The sequence below is a fragment of the Hyperolius riggenbachi genome, chromosome 6, assembly GCF_040937935.1.
Source record: "Hyperolius riggenbachi isolate aHypRig1 chromosome 6, aHypRig1.pri, whole genome shotgun sequence".
Taxonomy (NCBI): domain Eukaryota; kingdom Metazoa; phylum Chordata; class Amphibia; order Anura; family Hyperoliidae; genus Hyperolius; species Hyperolius riggenbachi.
Genome location: NC_090651.1, coordinates 38,416,520 through 38,437,104, shown reverse-complemented (window position 1 = coordinate 38,437,104; position 20,585 = coordinate 38,416,520). Strand labels below are relative to the sequence as shown.

The following is a 20,585-nucleotide window of genomic DNA, read 5'->3' as shown; positions in this document are numbered from 1 at the left end:
GCTTCTCTACTTCCCCTTAATGCAGCCTGATTGGCTGAAGCCTCTTTCCTTCCTGTTACACACACACCTACAGCATTTTCTCTTTTTTTACTGTAGAAAAATCACTAAAATCAAAACTTGAAACAGTGCAATACATACATATAATTTTATGTAAGTAGAGCAAATATGTATCTACTTATATGTGTTATTTTTTTTTTTCTGAGATAGTATGGCTGACAGCTCCTCTTTAAAGAGGCACCACAAGGGTGTATAGTACATTGTAATGTCTTATTCAAAACAGTTAATGTAATGGTAATTCAACATCAAAAACCCTTCCAATATCTTTACAATTCTTATGATGTTATGTAATCCTGCCCTCCCAGTGAGTTTAGCCTAGGCTATTTAGCTATGCAGCGTAGGCTTTTTAGCTGTGCAGCTTTCTGCCTAAGAGCATTCTGGGAGACCTGTAAGGAGTAGGAGGTGCCCCCAAAAACCAATTATACATACAGTAAATATGATAAAATATAGCAGCAAAAGTTGACTGTATGGACTGACTATCATGTGTACCAAGAAGATATAGAGTTTACCAAGAACCAAGAAGATGTAGAGTTCAGATCCTACCTTCAATGAGTATATCAAGCAAGGTTGTATTTAAAAAAAAAAAAAAATTCTTCATTATGCACTTTTTGCGCTTCTGCACTTTTTGGACTACGTGTTTCACAGTCAAAACTGCTTCATCAGGTCAAATCTCATGCCTGAGGTCACATGTCCGGAAGATCAGATGTTGTTTCTGGTTACCTCAGAACACACTCCAAACAAACATTCCTCAGGGATGCACCTGTGATAAATTTAAGACTGTAAATCATAGTGAGGATTTTACAGTGGGCAAACACGGATTAAATCATTTATAAATGAATGCAAGCAATTTTAGTCATTAAATTGCATTCAGCAGAATTCCTTTTTGTCACCTTTGAAATGCATTTGGGATTTGTTTACCTTAAGAGGAACTAATGTAATAAAAAAGTGCTTAATGTTTACAATAATTATGTATAAATGAATGTCAGTATTTGCCCATTGAAAAAAACTGACCTCTCCCTGATTTACATTCTGACATCACATGGTGACATTTTTACTGCTGGCAGGTGATGTCAGTGGTAGGATATGCTGCTTGCTTTTTTGGCAGTTGGAAGATGCAAACAGCTGTTTCCCACAATGCAGCGAGGTTCACAGACAGGAAACTGTCAGGACCATGGTCCTGACATCACACTGTAGGAGGGGTTTCACCACAATATCAGCGGTACAGAGCCCCCTGATGATCTGTTTGAGAAAAGTTAAATATTTCTCATGGGAAAGGGGGTATCAGCTACTGATTGGAATGAATTTCAATTCTTAGTCACGCTTTCTCTTTAAAGAGAGCCAATCAAAGTATGTATTGTAACCAGCCTAGAAATGCCATTTGTACTGTTTCCTCAGCCGAGGACCCCAGTAAGACCGCACTTTGTTGTGCCCAAGTTATATTTCTTCTTACTGAATTTTTTTCCCGTGTTTGTCTTTCAAGAGCCTTTATGTTGTTTTTCATGCATAACTTAAAGTTACAATTATGAATGTAGCAAGTGACATTTTTACGTGACAAAATGCCATGACAACCAGGGCCTCACTGTGACAAGAAATGTAAATAAAAGGGAAACTGCTTTACCTCACTGATTAAAGAGAACCTGTACTGAGTAAAAATATTTAAAATAAACACATGAGGTAACTTCAAATGAACATTACATAGTTACCTTGTCATCAGTTCCTCTCAGAAGCTCACCATTTTCTTCTGACAATTATCCCTTCCAGTTCTGACAATATTTTGTCAGATCTGAAATATATCAGTTGCTGTCAGTAAAATATCAGTTGCTGTCAGTTATAGCTGAGAGGAAAACTGATGTACCAGGTAATGTCCATGTTTTCCTATGGCTCAAGTGGGCGATGTTACAGTTTAACTGTGTGCTGACCAGAAAGCTGTTATGGGTAATAACCATTTTCAAAATGGAGGACGGAAGATCCCCTTGATCACAGTGGACAAACAGGACGCGGGACAGGAGAAAGACACTGAGTAGTAGACTACATGGAAAGTAAGTATGACTTGTGTATGCTTATTTTGACTTTTAATTTTCAGTTCAGGTTTTCTTTAAATCTCAGTGTTTCCCTTTCCCTGTTGGTGGTTATAATGTATTTCCTGTCGAAGGAAGTGAGGCGTAGTCTCCTAAATGGTGGCACTGATCTCTAGAGATGGTCAAGGAGTTGCTAATAGCTCCATCTTTCATTCTTGTTGTATGCAAATTGTCCGCAGCATGGCATTTGGGACTGTTAAAATCAACAGTAAGTGTATGTGATTGGCTCAATCCCAAACTACATACAAGCTGTTTTTTACCTGCTGTTTGTCCTAGTTTCTAATAGCCATAGGAGCTGCCATTCCCCCTCCCCTTTTCCCTTCCCTCTGCCCTTATTTATCCAGGGAAGGGTGTGACGGTAATCAAGTGTGACTCCTCTAAACTGTTTGAAGCACAGTGTCCTATCTCCCCACCCCTCCTGCTGATGAAAGCTTTTGTTTGCTCACTGATACTGCTAATCACAGCAATCTTTATCTGCCTACTCTTTCTGTAAATGGCAGGGCATGGAAGTAGGGTAATAAAGCCTCTAACAAACATTTAATGTAAAAAGTAATGTAGCCATTTAATAATGAGCCACATTGTTGGCATGCAATTTTTCACCATAGTGCCCCTTTAATGTAAACTTTAAATGATGACAGCAGGGATAGACAAATCCCAGCAGCTAGGAAACCGAGCCCCTTACACATTGCACGTGGCTCCTATTCATTTTTATATTAAACCGGATCCTAACATGTCTTACTGGTTCCTCCATTCCACGTACGCTTGTTTGCTATGGTTTGCAGTGATTTTACTGTATTATCATATACAAATATACTGTATGTCAATTAGGTGACTGTGTTTTTTTTCAGACCGGTAGTTGCATCCCCATCAGCAGCTGTAGAAACAATAGCATTTGTGATGTTGAAGTTATGGGGACCTGCCTAAAGCAAGAACTTTGTTTCAGTAATTTCAGAGCCGGGGTGGACAGCTCCAATACCACAGATGCTAATTCATTTGTGATTAAAAATTATAGTAGCCCTTGGTCTAAGATAAAGGGTTGCATTTCTTATTTTCTTGGTAAACTAAAAGCCAGGCCAGATTTAAAGCGGACCTGAATGCAGAACTTACTCTCTGCTCGAAAAAGCTAGGCAAAAGCATAATAACCTTCAAAGAAAAACATTTTATTGTTGCAGCTTATACAAATCCTGCAATAAATCTGCAGTGTCTACTCCCTTTCATGGAAGCAGACATAGGGTTAACATCCGGTGTTTACAAGTTAGCTGCTCTGCTGAGGCAGCAGAGATTTCTGAGGTGACACAGCTGAGAGATCAAATTACAGGTGTGATCAGTCAAATTAGGGAGAACTAGACAGGCTAAACTCTCTAAATACATACGGGGTGCATTTCTCCGTTTTACTTCTGTCCTATGGAAAAGTTCATTTCCACTTTAAAGGGTCATCTACATTTTTACTGTTTTCCAGCTTGATAAGGTGTTAGTAAATCAGACCCCATATGCAGAGAGCACCATAAATGGAGACATCTGAACTTTTCAGAATTTGGTAGCGCATAAAAAAATCCACATTTTATTTACAAGCCCACCTGCTGGATCTTGCGTGGAGATAAAACTCCCCGTTACTGAGCAGTGATTGAGAATTTGACGTCATTTTTTGTTCCTTTCTGCTTCCTCAGCTAAGGTGGAGGACACCAAGTGAGGAGACTGAGCTTGCTTCTCTTGTGAAGGCCATCAATTTGGTACATCTTGGTCGACACGGGAGGATGAACTTGCGGTTGTGCTTTGTTTTAGGCAGGGCTCATGGTCCTATATTTGGCCGGCTAATTTGGTTTGTTTGACTGAGATCCACCCTCTGGGATTCTACAGATACTTTGGTCTTGACAGACATCTGAACATCTGTCATTGCCCAGAGGTCAGAGAAGGATTAAGGTATACACAAAAGCTTACATGCCTTGCTTTTATGAGCACCGCATGCAAGGGTCACACAGGTGAGCTCCAGAGAAGAATCCCAGTGTCCACAGACTGTACACAATGATGTGCGGTGTAGTACTGGTTATTACATTTATCTATAGACCTGTTGCCAGCTGAAAAATGTGATTCAAGTGATTGTTCGTTGCTGGCAGACATGAACATATACATCTACATACATACATGCATACATTCGTTTATGCATATTTCGTAACTGCTCGTAGATACTACAGCTTGCACATCCTACCAGTTTCACTCATTTCTCGGCCCCCTGCACTGGGTGACATCTCCAGACCATCCAAAGGCAGTAAAATCTACCTTTCTGTTTCAGAATTGGCTTTACTCCTTTCTCCTGGAATGTGGAAGGACATCAGACTGTAGAATTTGTTGTGGTTATCTGATGTGAAGGCTCCTTTTAGCCTTTCTCATACTGCAGCTCCGATTGCATGTTAACAGATAAAATTGTGTACCGAAAAACATGTTTAGTTCAGCATCCATATCATTTTCCTCCCTGATTTTTTAGGTTCTGACAGCTCCGCTGTGTGTATTTGTGGTGTAGAGTTGTTGGTGTAGCTCCCTGCTACTGTATTGTTTGCAATTATGGTTTCCTGCCCTCTCAACCCACAATAATCCCAGCCTGGCACAAATGCTAGCTCTTCTCCAAGCCTATCATAACCCTGCTAGTGTTCTCCTCCTCTCCTCAACCCAAAAGTGCTCCCTAACTGTAGATACAATAACCCTGCAATACCCATGTCCAGAGGTCCAGCAGTGCAGTGGAGATGTAAACTGCTACACTGAAGATGTATATATGTGGATTAGACAGATGAATATGGAATTTTGGACTCAAGCCTATAGCTGGCTGTATTTTTAATTAAGCCTCTACCTGGAATTTGTCCTAAGTGATCTACTTAAAGTGGACCCGAATTAAAAATACAAGATTTCAGAAATAAAATCTATTTTCTGAATTATAATAATAAATAGCAGCCTTTTTTCAGTTGCATGATGACAAATATAAAATATTTTACATTTATTGGAGGAACCCCTCCCTTCCTTTCAAATTGCCGGCATTTTTCCGGCAAACTGGTGGAGTAGATGGTGTCTGGCAATGGAGGAATTGCTAATGGCTGCCCCCAGTATAACCCTAGCTATGAAAAGAGAAGGGTGAAAAGCATGCACTGAAATGCTCATAGGTTTAAAGGAGTGTTTATTTATCTTTGTATTAGTCAGAGTGGTGCAACTAAATATTTTGAATAAAAAAAATGTTTGGTTTGGGTCCGCTTTAAATTCTATTTTCGACCCTATGGATAGCGTACCTCTACCTCAGCCTTTGGGCCACTACTAGAGCCCTGGGAGTCCTGTGCAGTGTTCCATCACTGGACTCTCCTGGACAGAGAACTTTAATGTTGTCCCTGGGGCATGTTGGAGCCGCATTTGCCAGTCACAGCCTTAAAGTGAACCCGAGGCAAGAAAAAAGAATTATGGTAGATATTTACCTAAGAAGAGGGAAGCTACTGGATCCTTTAGAGTCTTCCCGTGTCCTCCTGGCCCCCACCACTGCTGCGTGTGAACTCCTGAAACATATCCAACAGGAGCTTGTCGGATGTGTTATGTGTCCGTTCTCCTCCTCATGCACTAGTGCGCAAGTTGTGCCAGCACAAGTACAGCCGCGTATGTGCAGTAAGAATGGCTCCGCTACTGCGTGTGTGCTTGTGCAGCACAGCCACATTTGTGTATGAAGAGAAGCATGGTGGCAATCTCAAAATGTTCCCAGGTAGTTGTGGTGGTCTCCATAAGGTTGTCTTCTGTAAATACTTCATTTTTTTCTTTGTGTTCACCTCGGGTTCTCTTTAAGAACTTCTACCACCACTGAGGTGGCCTTGACTTTTCAAGTATTATCTAGTTCCTCCTTCAGACTCTGGTTCTTTTTCTGGTTCATCTTCTTCTACTCTTTCCTTGATATCACTTGACACTATCACATATAACACCACAATATGTATATAACGTGTATGTGTTCTTTAGAGTAAGACAGTATCACTTGACATGTAGCTGGTGTTATGTTTTGAGGCTATCACGGAATCTGGTGTTGCTGTCATGCTTTGAAAGACTGCTGAGCAAGAAGCCTATTACGGTACAAACGGATGATTGGCAGCGAGATCTGGAAATTATGTGAAATCTATAGAAGAGCTTGACCTTTGCCAGGAGTTTGTGTTTGGTCAGGCTGGATAATGCTGACAGTTTTGCTATGGCTTACCTATCATAATTATCCGTTTTTTATGGTGACGGAGGTGTCAGGAAGAAACCACCAACTTTTTTGTCCTGCTGACTTCTTCCGCAATAATGTGAATCCTGGTAGTCACCAGTAAATTAAAGTGGATCCAAGATAAACTTTTACTCATTGCATAATTGTGCCCCTTACATGTAGTTTATAGGACATTCCTCAAGCCAAATACTTATTTTTTGTGTTGGTTTTAATACCCTAGTTTCCTATAAACTAAATACGCCTTACCCACAGCTCCTCCAGCGCCTAGGAATTCTGAGTCCCATGTAACAAGGGCTCATGGGAGTTCAGTCTGGGGAGCAAGAGGTTTTTCTCGGAGGAGGAGGTGTTACCAGCCAGGCAAGGGGGCAGGGAGGAGAGAGGAGTAGAGGCTGAGGGGTGGAGATGCAGAGCAGCTTGTCTGTGTGTTATGATGACCAGCAGAATATGGCTGCTCTCATTGCATCACAGGAAGAAATAAACATATACTGTTGAAGCTGTTTGCAGCTAGATTTAATGTGTAAACCATCTAAAATTTAGAGAAGATATATAGACAAGTTACTTTTTATAGTTAGTTTTTCATCTCGGATCCACTTTAAGCAAGGGACAGTAGTAAAATCCAGATTGTGGTTCTAATTCTTACCCACTCTATAAACTGGACTGTGGAAAAAACAGTAAGGCAATTGCCTATAGTGCTCATCCAGCTTGATAGATGGAAGACCGAACACAGATATGTAAGTAATACTTTTGCAGGGAGAGAGGCTTGAAAAGGTGATAAGAGCATAGATACTGTATGTAAGTAATGCTGTTGCAGGGAGAGAGATCGGAAGCTTTGATGACAGAGCACAGATATGGAAGTAATGCTGCAGCAGGCAGATACACAGGAAGCTTTGATAACAGAGCATAGATATGCAAGTAATGCTGTTGCAGGCAGATAGGCGGGAAACTCTGATAACAGAGCATAGATATGCAAGTAAAGGGAGCCATACATTAGCCGACCAACCAATCGACCATACAATTCGATTATTATAATCGAATTGGATGAAAATCGGTGCTGCCAAGTGCATGCCTGACCGACAAAACGACCAATTTCGGGAAATTGGCCGCACGGACGATCACGCATGCTGGAAAATTTCGGGTCAAAGTTGATTGGTCGGGTGTGTGTTGGTACAGCGGCCGAATTGCGAACGAGCGACGAGACGAAACCCCAGCTGCACCGCCGCAATGTATAAATGTATGTAGTGTAGTGCATTTATACATTACCTGTCCGGTGTCAGCCTCCACGCGGTTTCCGTCCATCTCGCCGGGATCCCTATACACGCCGGCGGCGCATATCGGTTGACGTCAGATGCTATGCGCCGCTAGCGTGTATGCGGAACCCGGCGAGATGGACGGACACTGTGCGGAAACTGCTACAGGACAGGTAATGTATAAATGCACTACACTACATACATTTATACATTTTGGGGGCAGCGGCGGGGCAGACGCGGCGGCTCAGCCGATTCCCTGATGATTTCATGCTGAAATTGGACGGAACCGGCCTGTAGTGTATGGGCAGATTTGACTAGAGACAAATTTGTCTCTTGGTCGAATCTGCCCATAATCATTCAATGTATGGCCACCTTAATGCTGTTGCAGGCAGATAGACAGGAAGCTTTGATTACAGAACACACAACACAGATATGTAAGTAATATTGTTGCAGGCAGGTGGGCAGGAAGCTTTGATAACAGAACACAGATATGTAAGTAATGCTGTTGCAAGGGAAAGATGGGAAGCTTTCATCACAGAGCGCAGATATGCAAGTAATGCGGTTGCAGGGAGAGATGGGAAGATTTGATCACAGAGCGCAGATATGCAAGTAATGCTGTTGCAGGTAGATGGGCAGGAAGCTTTGATCACAGAGCATAGATATGTAAGTAATGCTCTAGAAGGGAGGGAAACTGAGTGCTGTTCTGGTCACCAGGAAGACCAAAAGTATTGTTGGTGTACAGACTTTGAGTAATAGGAAGTGTTTATAAACACTGGATGGCAAGGGGGCTCTCAGATCTCTTCAGGTGGGTGAATTCAGTGGCGGTTTTGTATTTTCATTATTGGTTATCAGACAGTATCGGTTTGATATAGCACACTTGCATAAAGGGCATTTAAACAGGGCATTATGCTAGGTACACACATTACGTTTTTTTCGTTTGATTGAAAATTTCCGTTATGTCCGGTATTATTCTCGATTGTTTTACCGCTTGATTTCTCATAGAAGTGAATGGAAATTTATAAAAAAAATAAATAAGGAAATCGAGTGGAAAAACTAGTCGAAAATCGATCAAACGGCAGAATCGACCAAAAAAACTCAACGTGTGTACCCAGCATTAGACAGTACCAATATATCAATGTTAATCTGGTTTATTTGTTGAAGAGACCCTGTAGCATGAGATAAACCATGCACTGTAGAAGCTTTGCAGGGTAAGACAGCAGATAGCCAGTTTACAAGTGGTTGAAATTTTGGGCAGGAGACTTCCTTTAAATCGGGAATTATTTTCCCATAAATCCCGCAACGTGCAGCTACCAGCTTTTCGGACATGTACTGGGAGCTCTACTGACATCTATGAAACTTAAGACCATCCAGGTCACCCCCGTCGTACGAGGAACCAGAGGGATCGGTTTCATTTTAATGATGCACGTTTTGCCCATTTGATATTTATTTCAAAATAATGCAGGAGTTGAGTTAGATTTTCCGTAGGCACCTTTGAAAGAATCGGAAACGGTGAATCGAAGCCAGAAAGTTTTGCAGACCAGATTATTGAACTGACATGGTGAGACGGAGCCAAGGCATTGAACCTGCGGCCAAGTAACATATGGCAGAGAGATCACGGGACAAGACCTGCCAGTTCTGGTGGTTGGAACGGGAGGGAGGTGGGCTTGAGTGAGTGACGGGCACGTTGTTTGCATCATCTTCTGCTCTTCCTTCTTGTCCCGAGAACATGGTTTCCTGATGGTTGGCTACTGCGATTGTCCTCAACTTCCCTTGAATCCTCATTTAGCTGTATGAATTCATATTACAATCTTGTGGTTGCTATATTCCGTAGCATGCACTAACAGACCGTGGCGCCATTTAAGTGTTTTTATGATCTGAAATTACGGATCTTCATCCAACACAGTGTTTGTCTTTTTTTTTCTCTTTCCTAAGTAATGCATTTTGTTTTGCTTCCATGGATTATTCGATTGCGTGCTTTTGCTGGCTGGTTTCCAATTTACTGTCCAAATTCAGGCAAAAAAGATATTGCTGGAAACCAGGACAATGAACGAAAAAGTGGGTATCCTGAATAATTTACTAAATTGATTCTAGTATGTCGTTATGGTGCTTCCTTAAAGGGAACCTGAGCTGACCTAAAATGAAGATATGATACTCACCCACGGCTTCCTCCTGCAGCATAAATCCGTCCTCCTGTGGTCTGCGTCAGTAGACCCAGACTGGACGCGACTGATCCTATTAGCGGGGCTGATCGCGGCAGACCGCGGGAGGGCGGCGTGGGACTCAGACGGGTTTATGCTTCAGGGGGAGGCCGCATGTGAGTATCAAAACTTCATTTTAGGTCAGCTCTTGTACAATATAAGAGGTGAGAGGGATATGGAGGCTGCCATATTTATTTCCTTTTAAATAATACCCGTTTCCTGGCTGTCCCCCTTATCCTGTGTTTCTAATTTAGCCGTAGACCTGAACCAGCATGCAGATCAGAGGTTTGTCTGAAATCTGACTGTATTAGCCACATGCTTGTTTTAGGGTTTTGATTCAGACACTACTCATGCCAGAGGTTCAGCCAGGCCTGCCAGGCAACTGGTATTGTTTAAAAAAGGAAATAAATGTGGCGGCCTCCAAATCACTCTTCCCTCGGGTTCACTTTAAATCACATCTTCCGGCACAGATCTGCATATAAACATGTATGAACAAAGGCTGGCACATCCCATGTGATACTTTATTGCAATATATAAAATTTCAAAGCCGCAGTTTCGGAACCACGTAGGGTCCCTTTATCAAGGCAATGTGTGCTCTAGGCACTTACCTGAATAATATTGCTTTCTTAGCAAATCTGGGTGAAGTCACCTCCAAGCACTCATATTGGGTGATGTGCATTAAAGGATACCCGAGGTGACATGTGACATGATGGGATAGACATGTGTATGTACAGTGTCTAGCACACAAATAACTAGGCTGTGATCCTTTTTTTTCTTTCTCTGCCTAATAGAGTTAAACATCAGGCAGGTAAGTGGCAGTTCATGACTGGGTCAGACTACAGTGTGACCCTCACTGATAAGAAATTCCAACTATAAAACACTTTCCTAGCAGAAAATAGCTTCTGACAGCAGGAAAGAGATAAGGGTCAATAGTTCATAGATTTTAGCTCTGGCATACTTAAATGAATGTGTCATTGAGCAAAAACAATATGTTGGCGCTTTATAAATACAATAAATAAATAATACAATAAAACAGTAAAAACGTAAAAAGGCGTTTTAAATATAAAATAAAACTGGAATATCTTAAAAAGTAATTTTTTTAGGAGGAGGAGGAAAGCTTGTTTATTTCATTCGTTTATTTTCACCTCGGGTGTCCTTTAAGCAGCAGTATTATTCAGTGGGCGGCAGACAGATGAGCCTAGAGCACACATTGCCTTGATGAAGGGACCCTACATGGTTCTGAAACGTTGGCTTTGAACTTTTTATATGTTACAGTAAAGTATCACATCCAGCCTTTGGTCTTATGTGTTCTGTGGGGGCGACATTCCCTTTCTTCTGCTGCAGCACTGCAAAGGACATGAAAAGGTCTAATCCAATAGCGTGTGGTAGACAACCTGGCCTACATTGACTGCGTATAAACACATCCAGGAAAAAGTTTGGAGAGGGTTAAATAATAATAATAATAATACATCCTGTTGATACTTACTGATTGCTTCTTTCGCTTTCCGGCACAAACTCCTGATTGATGACTGAATGCTTTGCGTGGGAGGGTTGTATACTTAAGCCGCATACATCCAGTCGCCCTATAGCCTCTCCATATAGACACCAGCGATAATGGCTGGAAAGCGTAATGCGATAAATATTTTCTTTTTTCCCCTCCCGAGTTTGAAATAATGAAACGGGAAAGTGCTGGCCTGAACATGCCACAACGCTTTGATTGCTAGTTTGCTACCTAATTATTGCAGGCAGAGGAAGCTGTCACACGTCCTGTTATCAATGCTGATCTCTGGGGATAAAAATAGCCTACATGTATCAAGCGTTACCTGCGAACCAGGCTAATGGAACGCTGCTAATTTTAATACACATCGGAGTGATTAAATACACACTAATCAGCGAGCGGTGCGGCGGGACGCGGACCTAATCATGACATTAATAGCGCTTTGCCAAATTTGATCAGCTCTCCCGCGGATTTCGGATGAAAAACAAATTTGAGGGAGAGAGAAAATAATCCATGTCTAATATGTGTCGGTAGGTGTCTATTTGCCTAACCGTTTTATTCAGTCATTAATTTGGATGTGTGTGAACTTATTGGCGTGCCTGCCTCCCTCCCCCCTCTGTGCAAAATTGCCAAAACTAATCAAGCCCATATATATCGGTTTCTTCAAAATGGTGGTTACGGAAACGGTGAAGTGTAGTCCTGTAATGGCACACAGGGAGACACTGCAGGAAATGCTCCTTCCCTTTTATCTTCCCCACTCACTTTCCCCCTGCATAAGGGTTCCCTCTTCTAGTATCCAGCTATGTCTGTCTACCTTTGTGGTTGTCCCTGGTCAAATATAGTTAAGTGAACTTCCCAAGTTCAGTACTTATCACAAGGAGGTTCTGTAAACATGCTCAAGTGAGAAGTGAACCTGAGACGAAAGGTCTCTAAGAATTCATACTTCCCTGATACTTACCTCCTGCCCCATGTACTCCATTGCTTCCCTCGCTGTCCTCCCGAGGGGCTCCGCTCTTCTGCTGTCACCTCCAGTAATAGGGTTCTGCATGCCTGGATTTACATCACTGGAACTTATAAGCACAGATGTCCTGGCACCCTAGACTTGCCCACCACAAATGTACAAACCCCCACCCCAAACCACAACCGCAAGTGTGCTGGCTGTCCCAGCTGTCACTTCTCCCCTATTTTGCTTGCCCGTCGTAACTAGAGGAGTCCCTTAGCATTAGGTAGTATTAAGTAGCTAGTAGTTCCCCTGGATTAAAGGCAGATCTGGTCAGTGGAATGAGCGCAGGGTGAGTAATGTCTCATTTACACTCTGCTCGGGGCACTGCAGTGTTCTCCCCAGAATTCCGGGCGGCATGAAAAGGTAGCCGGGTGGGGCGAGATGAGAGAATGCAGGGCCGGTGCTTCTGTGCACAACTCTGCTTACACCATAGGAGGAGGCGAGCCCATGACAGCTGGGTGCTCACCAACACTAGCCGGGTGGAGCACCCGGCTAAACGAGCCTGGGGAGAACACTGCACTGCATAGAGAAAGGAGGGAGGAGAGCGAGATGCCTTTTCATAATCAGGCGCCTGTAGGCACGTGCCTACAGTGCCATATGGTAAATCAGGACCCTGAGTTCTAGTCATGCCAGTTGGGTTGCTGTGAGCATGCCTAACCACACGCGTGCTCCTAACCATGAGTGGTTTGCGCCTCACTACCTGGGCAGGTGCAGAATGTTCCCGGCAACGGGATCACAATAGGGGTGCCTTCGATGGGGGGCAATGGAGTACATGGTTCACTAATGTCCAGGTACATCAGTCCTGCTGTGTCTAAATGGGTTCCAAATGACCTAGGTTCCTTTTAAAGAGAAACTCCGACCAAGAATTGAACTTTATCCCAATCAGTAGCTGATAACCCCTTTACATGATAAATCTATTCCTTTTCACAAACAGACCATCAGGCGGCGCTGTATGACTGATATTGTGGTGAAACCCCTCCCACAAGAAACTCTGAGGACCGTGGTACTCCTGGCAGTTTCCTGTCTGTGAACCTTGCTGCATTGTGGGAAATAGCTGTTTACAGCTGTTTCCAACTGCCAAAAAAAGCATGCAGCAGCTACATCACCTGCCAGCAGTAACAATGTCACCATGTAATGTCAGAATGTAAATCAGGGATTTAAAAGATTTTACAATGGGCAAACACTGACTAAATCATTTATACATAATTATTGTAAAAAATGAAGCACACTTTTTTATTACATTATTTTCACTGGACCCACAAACCCCAAATTCAGCAAGGGAAATTCTGAAAGGAGTCAGGTTAAATAGTGTAAATTGGAAATACTTTTAGAACTGGAATTTTTTCCAAGCTCAAAAATCCCTTGTGCAGGTTCTATCAATACAGGCTTAAAAGGAACCCAAAGCGTGAGACCTATGGAAGCTGCCATATTTATTTCCTTTTAAACAATATTAGTTGCCTGGCAGTCCTGCTGATCTTTCTGGTCTGTAGGGTCTAAATCACACACCTGAAACAAACGCACAGCTGATGTTGTCAGATTTGTCATAGACCTCTCATCTGCATGCTTGTTCAGGGTATATGTTATTAGATGCAGAGGATCAGCACGACAGCCAGGCAATTGGCATTATTTAAAATGAAGCAAACAGGTCAGCTTCCATATCCCTCAAGACCTCTCCATCCAGTTGATTACTGTTAGCAGAGCTGAGGTCTGCAAAGTCCTGCTTCCTTGTGTAGACATGTGTTCTTTACTGTAATGCAGGGAAGCTGGGAAATGTACATTAGTCTGGCATCATATTTTCCTTCAATCATCAATTTTACCTGCTTTGAGTGTCATGTAGCCACATCCCCTTCCATCAGCCGATTCCTAAAAGGGAAGAGGCGCTCAACTTACAAACAGGTTGTTTTACGGGAGTCTGTTTTAAAGCGGACCTGAACTCAGAACTTGCTCTAAAAGATAAGCAACAGCATAATAGCAACATTTCTTTGTTACAGCTGATACAAATCCTGCCATACATCTACAGTGTGTCTACTTCCTGCTTTCATGGGAGCAGACATTGGGTTAACATCCTGTGTTTACAAATTTGGTGCTATGACGAGGCAGCTAGCTGACACAGCTGAGAGATAAAATTACAGTTGTGATTAGTCACAGATGAGGGGAATTAGACAGCTGAAACTCTCTAAATACACACAGGGTGCATTTCTCTGTTTTCCTTCTGTTCTGTGCAAGCGTTCAGGGTCCACTTTAAGGTTGAATTTATTTACCAAGTCATGTATTAAACATACTGGTATGTGTGGATAAAGAATGTGTGAACTGGGAGTTTAGACTATCTATATATTTATTTATATTTGAATGCATTTTTATCCTAAATTTTCTCCTAGGTGATACATCACACCTTCTCAATAAAATGCCTTTAGGCCACCAACAAGCAACAGCATCATTTGGACAGTACTTTGTTTGGAACTTTTTTATTTTGCAGAGTGCTGAATAGCTTCTTTTAAACAGAAGATGAAAAATGATGATACAGCAGAAAGTGTGAATTGCATAAGGGCCAACATGCTTTTATGTACCTTAACCTCCCTGGCTGTCAATTCAATCCGCCAGGGAGGCAGCGCAGCACTATTTTTTTACATTTTTTTTTAAAATCATGTAGCTAGCCTAGCGCTAGCTACATGACAGCCGCTGTGCAGCCTAGCTACATGATTTAAAAAAAAAATGTAAAAAAATAGTGCTGCGCTGCCTCCCTGGCGGATTGAATTGACAGCCAGGGAGGTTAAGGCACCCCCTCCGATCGCCTCAGGTGATCAGGCCCATCAGGAAATCCCATTCTGAACGGGATTTCCTTTAGGGCTTCCCCCGTCGCCATGGCGACGGGTGTGATGACGTCGTGACGTCAGAGGGAGTCCCGATCCACCCCTCAGCGCTGCCTGGCACTGATTGGCCAGGCAGCGCACGGGGTCTAGGGGGGCACCCTCTAACGTGGCGGGTAGCGCCGAATCGGCGCCGAGCGGCAGCGAACGTAGGTAACACGCAGCTAGCAAAGTGCTAGCTGCGTGTATAAAAAAAACAATTATGCAAATCGGCCCAGCGGAGCCTGAGAAATCCTCCGCAGCGGCTTACCCCGTGTCCAGCACGGGGTTACCGCTAAGGAGGCTAATAAAACTTACAATATATACAATACTGTATAATAACAAATATGTAATGACAAACACAGTACAGTACATTTTGTGTGTAACAACTTTATACAATGTGGGAGATGTTTGTAGGCAGTGGACTATCTGTATTCTGCCCACCATTTTGCTTCTTTACGCTGTTTATATTTAGTCATCATCCTTGTTGCTGTTATTTCCATGTTCAGTGTTGTTGTTTAGTTGGGGGACTTTACCCTGTGACCCAGGAGGTCAGTAAAACTGAAAAACACCCATAACCGTTGCAAACATCGTCATTCAAACTTGACCCAATTTGCTAACTGAGCTGTCCCACCGACAGCCAGGTCCCCCGTGTGAACTAGGCCTCACTGTACCCCCCCTCCCTCACACAGAAATCCTTGGGAACGCCAGAAGCCTAGGCCTGAAATTCCACAGGCTAAATCAAGGAGAAAGGTCTGCACAGGAGGCCTCTATCAATTAATTTGCTTTCTCTGCATCCTGACCTCTCCGCGGCTGAGGGGGTGCCCAGAAACTCAGAGAGGCGTTCTCCAGCGTTCCTCCTCCGATATTGTCAGCTCTCATTCAGCCGCATGCACCATTCCTTGATTGAGTGACTCTCTCTCTCTTCTTCTGAGGGGTTTTATCTCAGAGAAGCCATGTCAGTTCATAAAAATGTTACGTCTGTAAAGAAAGACGTGCAGGCTACGCTTGCCTCTGTTCCAGGCTAATCAGGCATGCTGAATCTATCAAGCAAAAATCAGAGCTGGGTGGGAAGATGGCCCAGGAATATTGTCATACTCGGTATTGTCTAGAAACATTTGTCTCGGTAAATCTCATTTCATCGTTCAGGCCGCATGATGCAGATGTAAAGCAGTTTTACCCCGTCGGTGAAATTCATCACAGGTGATAAAAAGGTGGATTCATTGATGTGAAGAGCGGGGGGGGGGGGGGGGGGGTTATAATACGGGGATAGTTAAGAAGTTCATAAATCAGATGATGGATGAGAAGATCGATCAAGAGACAGATCTCACTTCAGATCTGTTCCAAGAAAGATCTGGTGCTTGCCTATACACCGCAGGCTGATTCCCGATCAATTTCATGCTGAAATTGATCCGGAATCGGCCTTGTGACGCCGCATCCGCCACCTCGCCAGCCCAATGCTGTTCCCCCTAATGTCCAAAGTGCGCACCATACATTAACTGTCCATGTCTGCCACTGACTCTGGGCGCCGTCCATACACATGCCCCAGTTGGTTGCCGGGGGTGTGTGTGACGTCATGCACGCGTCCACGTGTACGCCTGCAACCAAGTGTGCCGCATGTGTGGATGGAGGGTGGAGCCAGGGCGGACACGAACAGGTACTGTATAGTGCACGGGGGCGGGGCTTTGAACATTAGGTGGCACAGTGTCATGTTCGTCCCTCATCCTGATATCGCTCACCATGACCGCCCGCGCACCTGACTGACCATGGCGGGCCAACATCATTTTTTTAATTCAAAATATTTAGTTGCACCACTCTGACACATACAATGATAAATAAACACTCCTTCAAGCCTATGAGCATTTCAGTGCATGCTTTTCACCCTTCTCTTTTCATAACTAGGGTTATACAGGTGGCAGCCATTACTTCTGAGCTTAGTAGGAGGTTTTAGATCATGGATGTGTTTGTCATCAGCTACCCTCCCTCACAGGGGCGTCGTCTATGTGAAATCTCACACAAGTTGAGATCACCTCCCCTGTGACATCATCAGTAGCAGCCTGTGTTTTGTTTTTCTTATCTCCTCCACCAGTCTGCCAGATTCTGTCCCAGCAATTTGAAAGGAAGGGAGGGGTTCCTCCAATAATTGTCAAATATTTTATATTTGTCATCATGCAGCTTAAAAAAGGATGCTATTTAAGATTATAATTTAGAAAATAGATTTTATTTCTGAAATCTTGTATTTTTAATTTGGGTCCACTTTAATATAATTATTATTATATAGTAATTAAAGATTCGGATTGTTGATCGGCCGCCAAGTCGCTGGATGTATGTGTACCTTTTAGATGGGGGTCTTTGCGTTTGATAAAGGTTCTTTTCCTGACTTTGCTTAGTATCACCGCAGCACATGTTCTGGTAAGATGTAATGTGTGCGTTTTACCGGTCTGACACCACCTTTTCAGCCCCTTGTAAGAGTAGCAGTGAAAGATCAAGCTGCTAAGTGGTGTTTAAAGTAGAAATAAAGTATAAGAAATAAAGCAGCCCAACTTACAGCAAAGTCACTGCAAGGACGGCTTTTAAAGTCTTACCTTTTAGAATGACATGGTTTTAAAGATTTTGCTTACAGAAACTGCGCATTTTCAGCTTAATCCTGCCCGGTACCGAGGGAGGAATCTGATTCACTGAGAGCCATTGGAAATGATCTGATTGGCTAGACAACAAAATTAAAACCTAAAAAATAAACACAGTCGAGGTCGCCTTTAACGAAGGCTGGCAGACTAATAGGGTGACAAGTCTCCCTAGCTAACCAGGCACTGTTCAGTAGAGCGAAGAGGAGGAACAATGGGTGGTATGCAAGGAAAAATTAATGAAAAACGCATACCATTGCGTTTCCATTGACTTTCATTATGTGCGTTTTTGCATATCATGCAACAGAACCAGCGTTTTTAAAAACGCACGCATAGAAAATATGCGTTTTTTTTTTATATGCATGTTTTCCTGCGGCCCATACACTTCCATTAGTGGCAAAAAGGCAGCGTTTTCCGCAATGCTAGCATTTCTGCTAAGTGTGCACCTAGCCTCAGTTCTCTGGCATGTTGAACTTCGAGTGACCAGTATGAGCGCGTGTGAGAGCGATAACCCCAAACTCAACACACCTTCCCCTCATTCACACCTGAGACATGATGACACCAATGAGCAGCATGACTGCTGGGAGAGAAAATGTCTGATTGGGAAGAATTTTGTCACTGAAGGGTTCACTCACTTTTACTGCCAGCAGTTTAGACTGATGTGACAGGAAATGTACACTGCTATACAAGCTGTGCACTGACTACTTTACATTGTATCAAAGTGTCCCATCTTCAATTTTGTCCCATAAAAGTTATATTAAAATATTTCCACAGATGTGAGTGGTGTACTGACTATTGTGTAGGCCTGCAGGGCTGTGGAGTCGGAGTTGAGGAGTCGAAGCAATTTTTTGGGTACCTGGAGTCGGAGTTGGAGTCTGTGATTTCATAAACTGAGGAGTTGGATGAATTTTGTACCGACTCCACAGCCCTGCTTTTGTGAGATACTGTGTGTCTGTATATGTGTTCTGTATAGTTACACAGTGCGTGCCGAGCAGACAATGAGGCAAGCAGGGAATGGTTGAATACAGCTGGGTCCATGTGCTGGAGATAAGAGCCATTCTCTATTGTCCTGTGACTTCATAATGGTTCTCCAGATATCACTGCTTCAGCATTATATGCTGCTAGCACAGTCTGCTTTTTCTATTGTTTGCTTTGCTGACGTCTGCTGATGTATAAAGGCTTTCGGTCGAACATGACATTGGCTAATACTTTTTTTTAGTTCTTTTGTTTTAAATATTTAGGTTTTATTGTCCACTAGGTGGCGGTAGGCAGTTCGGTTAACATCAGTTCTCTGTTTGACCTGCTGGTAGAAGTGTAGAGCTCTGTTAAAGCGCAGGTATTGCGGACCTGAGCTCAGATCTTCCTCTCTGCTCTAAAAGATAAGCACCAACGTGATAACCTTTAAAGAAAAACATTCCTTTGTTACACCTGATACAAATCCTGCAATCAATCTGTAGTGTCTACTTACTGCTTTCATGGAAGCAGATATTTTGTTAACATCCTGTGTTTACCAATTAGCTGCTCTGCTGTGTGAGAGGATGAAGTGGAATTAGAGAGGCTAAACTCTCTAAAGACATACAATTTGTATTTTTCTACGCTCTCCTTCTGTCCTTTGCAAGAGTTCAGGTCCACTTTAAACACCAAATAAAAAAAGGGGCAAATTCTAATAGCAGTCGGGTTGATAATTGAATGTAAATCGTGTATAGAAACAAAGCAATCAACAGGATACTGGATTCTTTCGCCAGATGTGCGTGGAACTGCAGTGCGGCTTGCTTCCTTTTCTCTCTGGAGTCAGCTGCTGGGCAGGGTCAGACAGGTGTAACCAGTGTGTATCAAGCTATAAATCCCAGCACTCCCGCATTACAGTAAAAGCCATGTGCCTGTGTGAAGAAAAGAGACTTTGTAGTTCAAATACATTTTGTAATTGTAAAACCTCAAGTCTGGTAACAGAAGACAACAGGGGGAAGCGGTCTTAATCCTGTATGGATAGTTGCATAACTTCACATGAGATTTAAGCTTGAAAAGTTAATTCTTATTATTTAATATACTAAAGATTATTATTTAAACTAATCTGCACAATTGCATTCAGTATGTGCCTTGTTGAATATTAGGTTTAGGAGGGCTTTCATTGTGGCTGCATTGTCTTGCCAGTAGGTGGTGGTGTAGAGCACCGTGAAACATTTCTTTATCATATATATTTTTTTATTATTATTTATATTTATTCAGTAGCACATAGCATTTGCTGCCTTTGGTGCGTATAACTTTTTTTTTTTTTGTAATTACATATGGATTTAGTGATTGTTTCGTGTCTCCGCAAGATCCAATATGAACAATGAAGTTTATTAGTGTGTGAAATTGTTCAGACCAGGTACACAAGGGTGACAGGGTACCCTGTGCTTGCAAAGCCATCCTACAGTATTTAAATGCCTATTGCTGGCCGATGCGGCCAAGTCTGTAGTTCTACCTTGGGCTGTTTTTGAACATAGGCAAACTAGGCAGTTTGCTGGTACATGTACTGTAGTTCTTTCTAACAAAGAAAAGTTGCTTGTTGCATGATACAATTTACAGGGTTCCTCCTGTAATCTGGTCAAGTATTTCCTGCATCCTGTGCCATGCTCCTTCTGCTCCTCCAGTGTGTCCTCTGGGCACGTGTGCAAGCCATTAATCATTCACTTGTGACCTGGATCAGGGTGGGAAGATCCAAAAGACAGGTGCTAAACCTGGTCATTCCCAGCAGATGTTAGTAGTAGGCTTTAATGTAGAGAGATAGGTGTGTGAATTATAAAAAATTCTGCTGTTTTCAGAATCTGGGAAA

General features: G+C 42.8%; 1 protein-coding gene across 17 annotated transcripts in view; it reads left to right on the top strand.

Annotated features, from left to right (window-relative positions):
• ADGRL2 (adhesion G protein-coupled receptor L2) overlaps positions 1-20,585 on the top strand; it is a 332,423-nt gene that overhangs the window by 238,237 nt on the left and 73,601 nt on the right. The window lies entirely within an intron of this gene.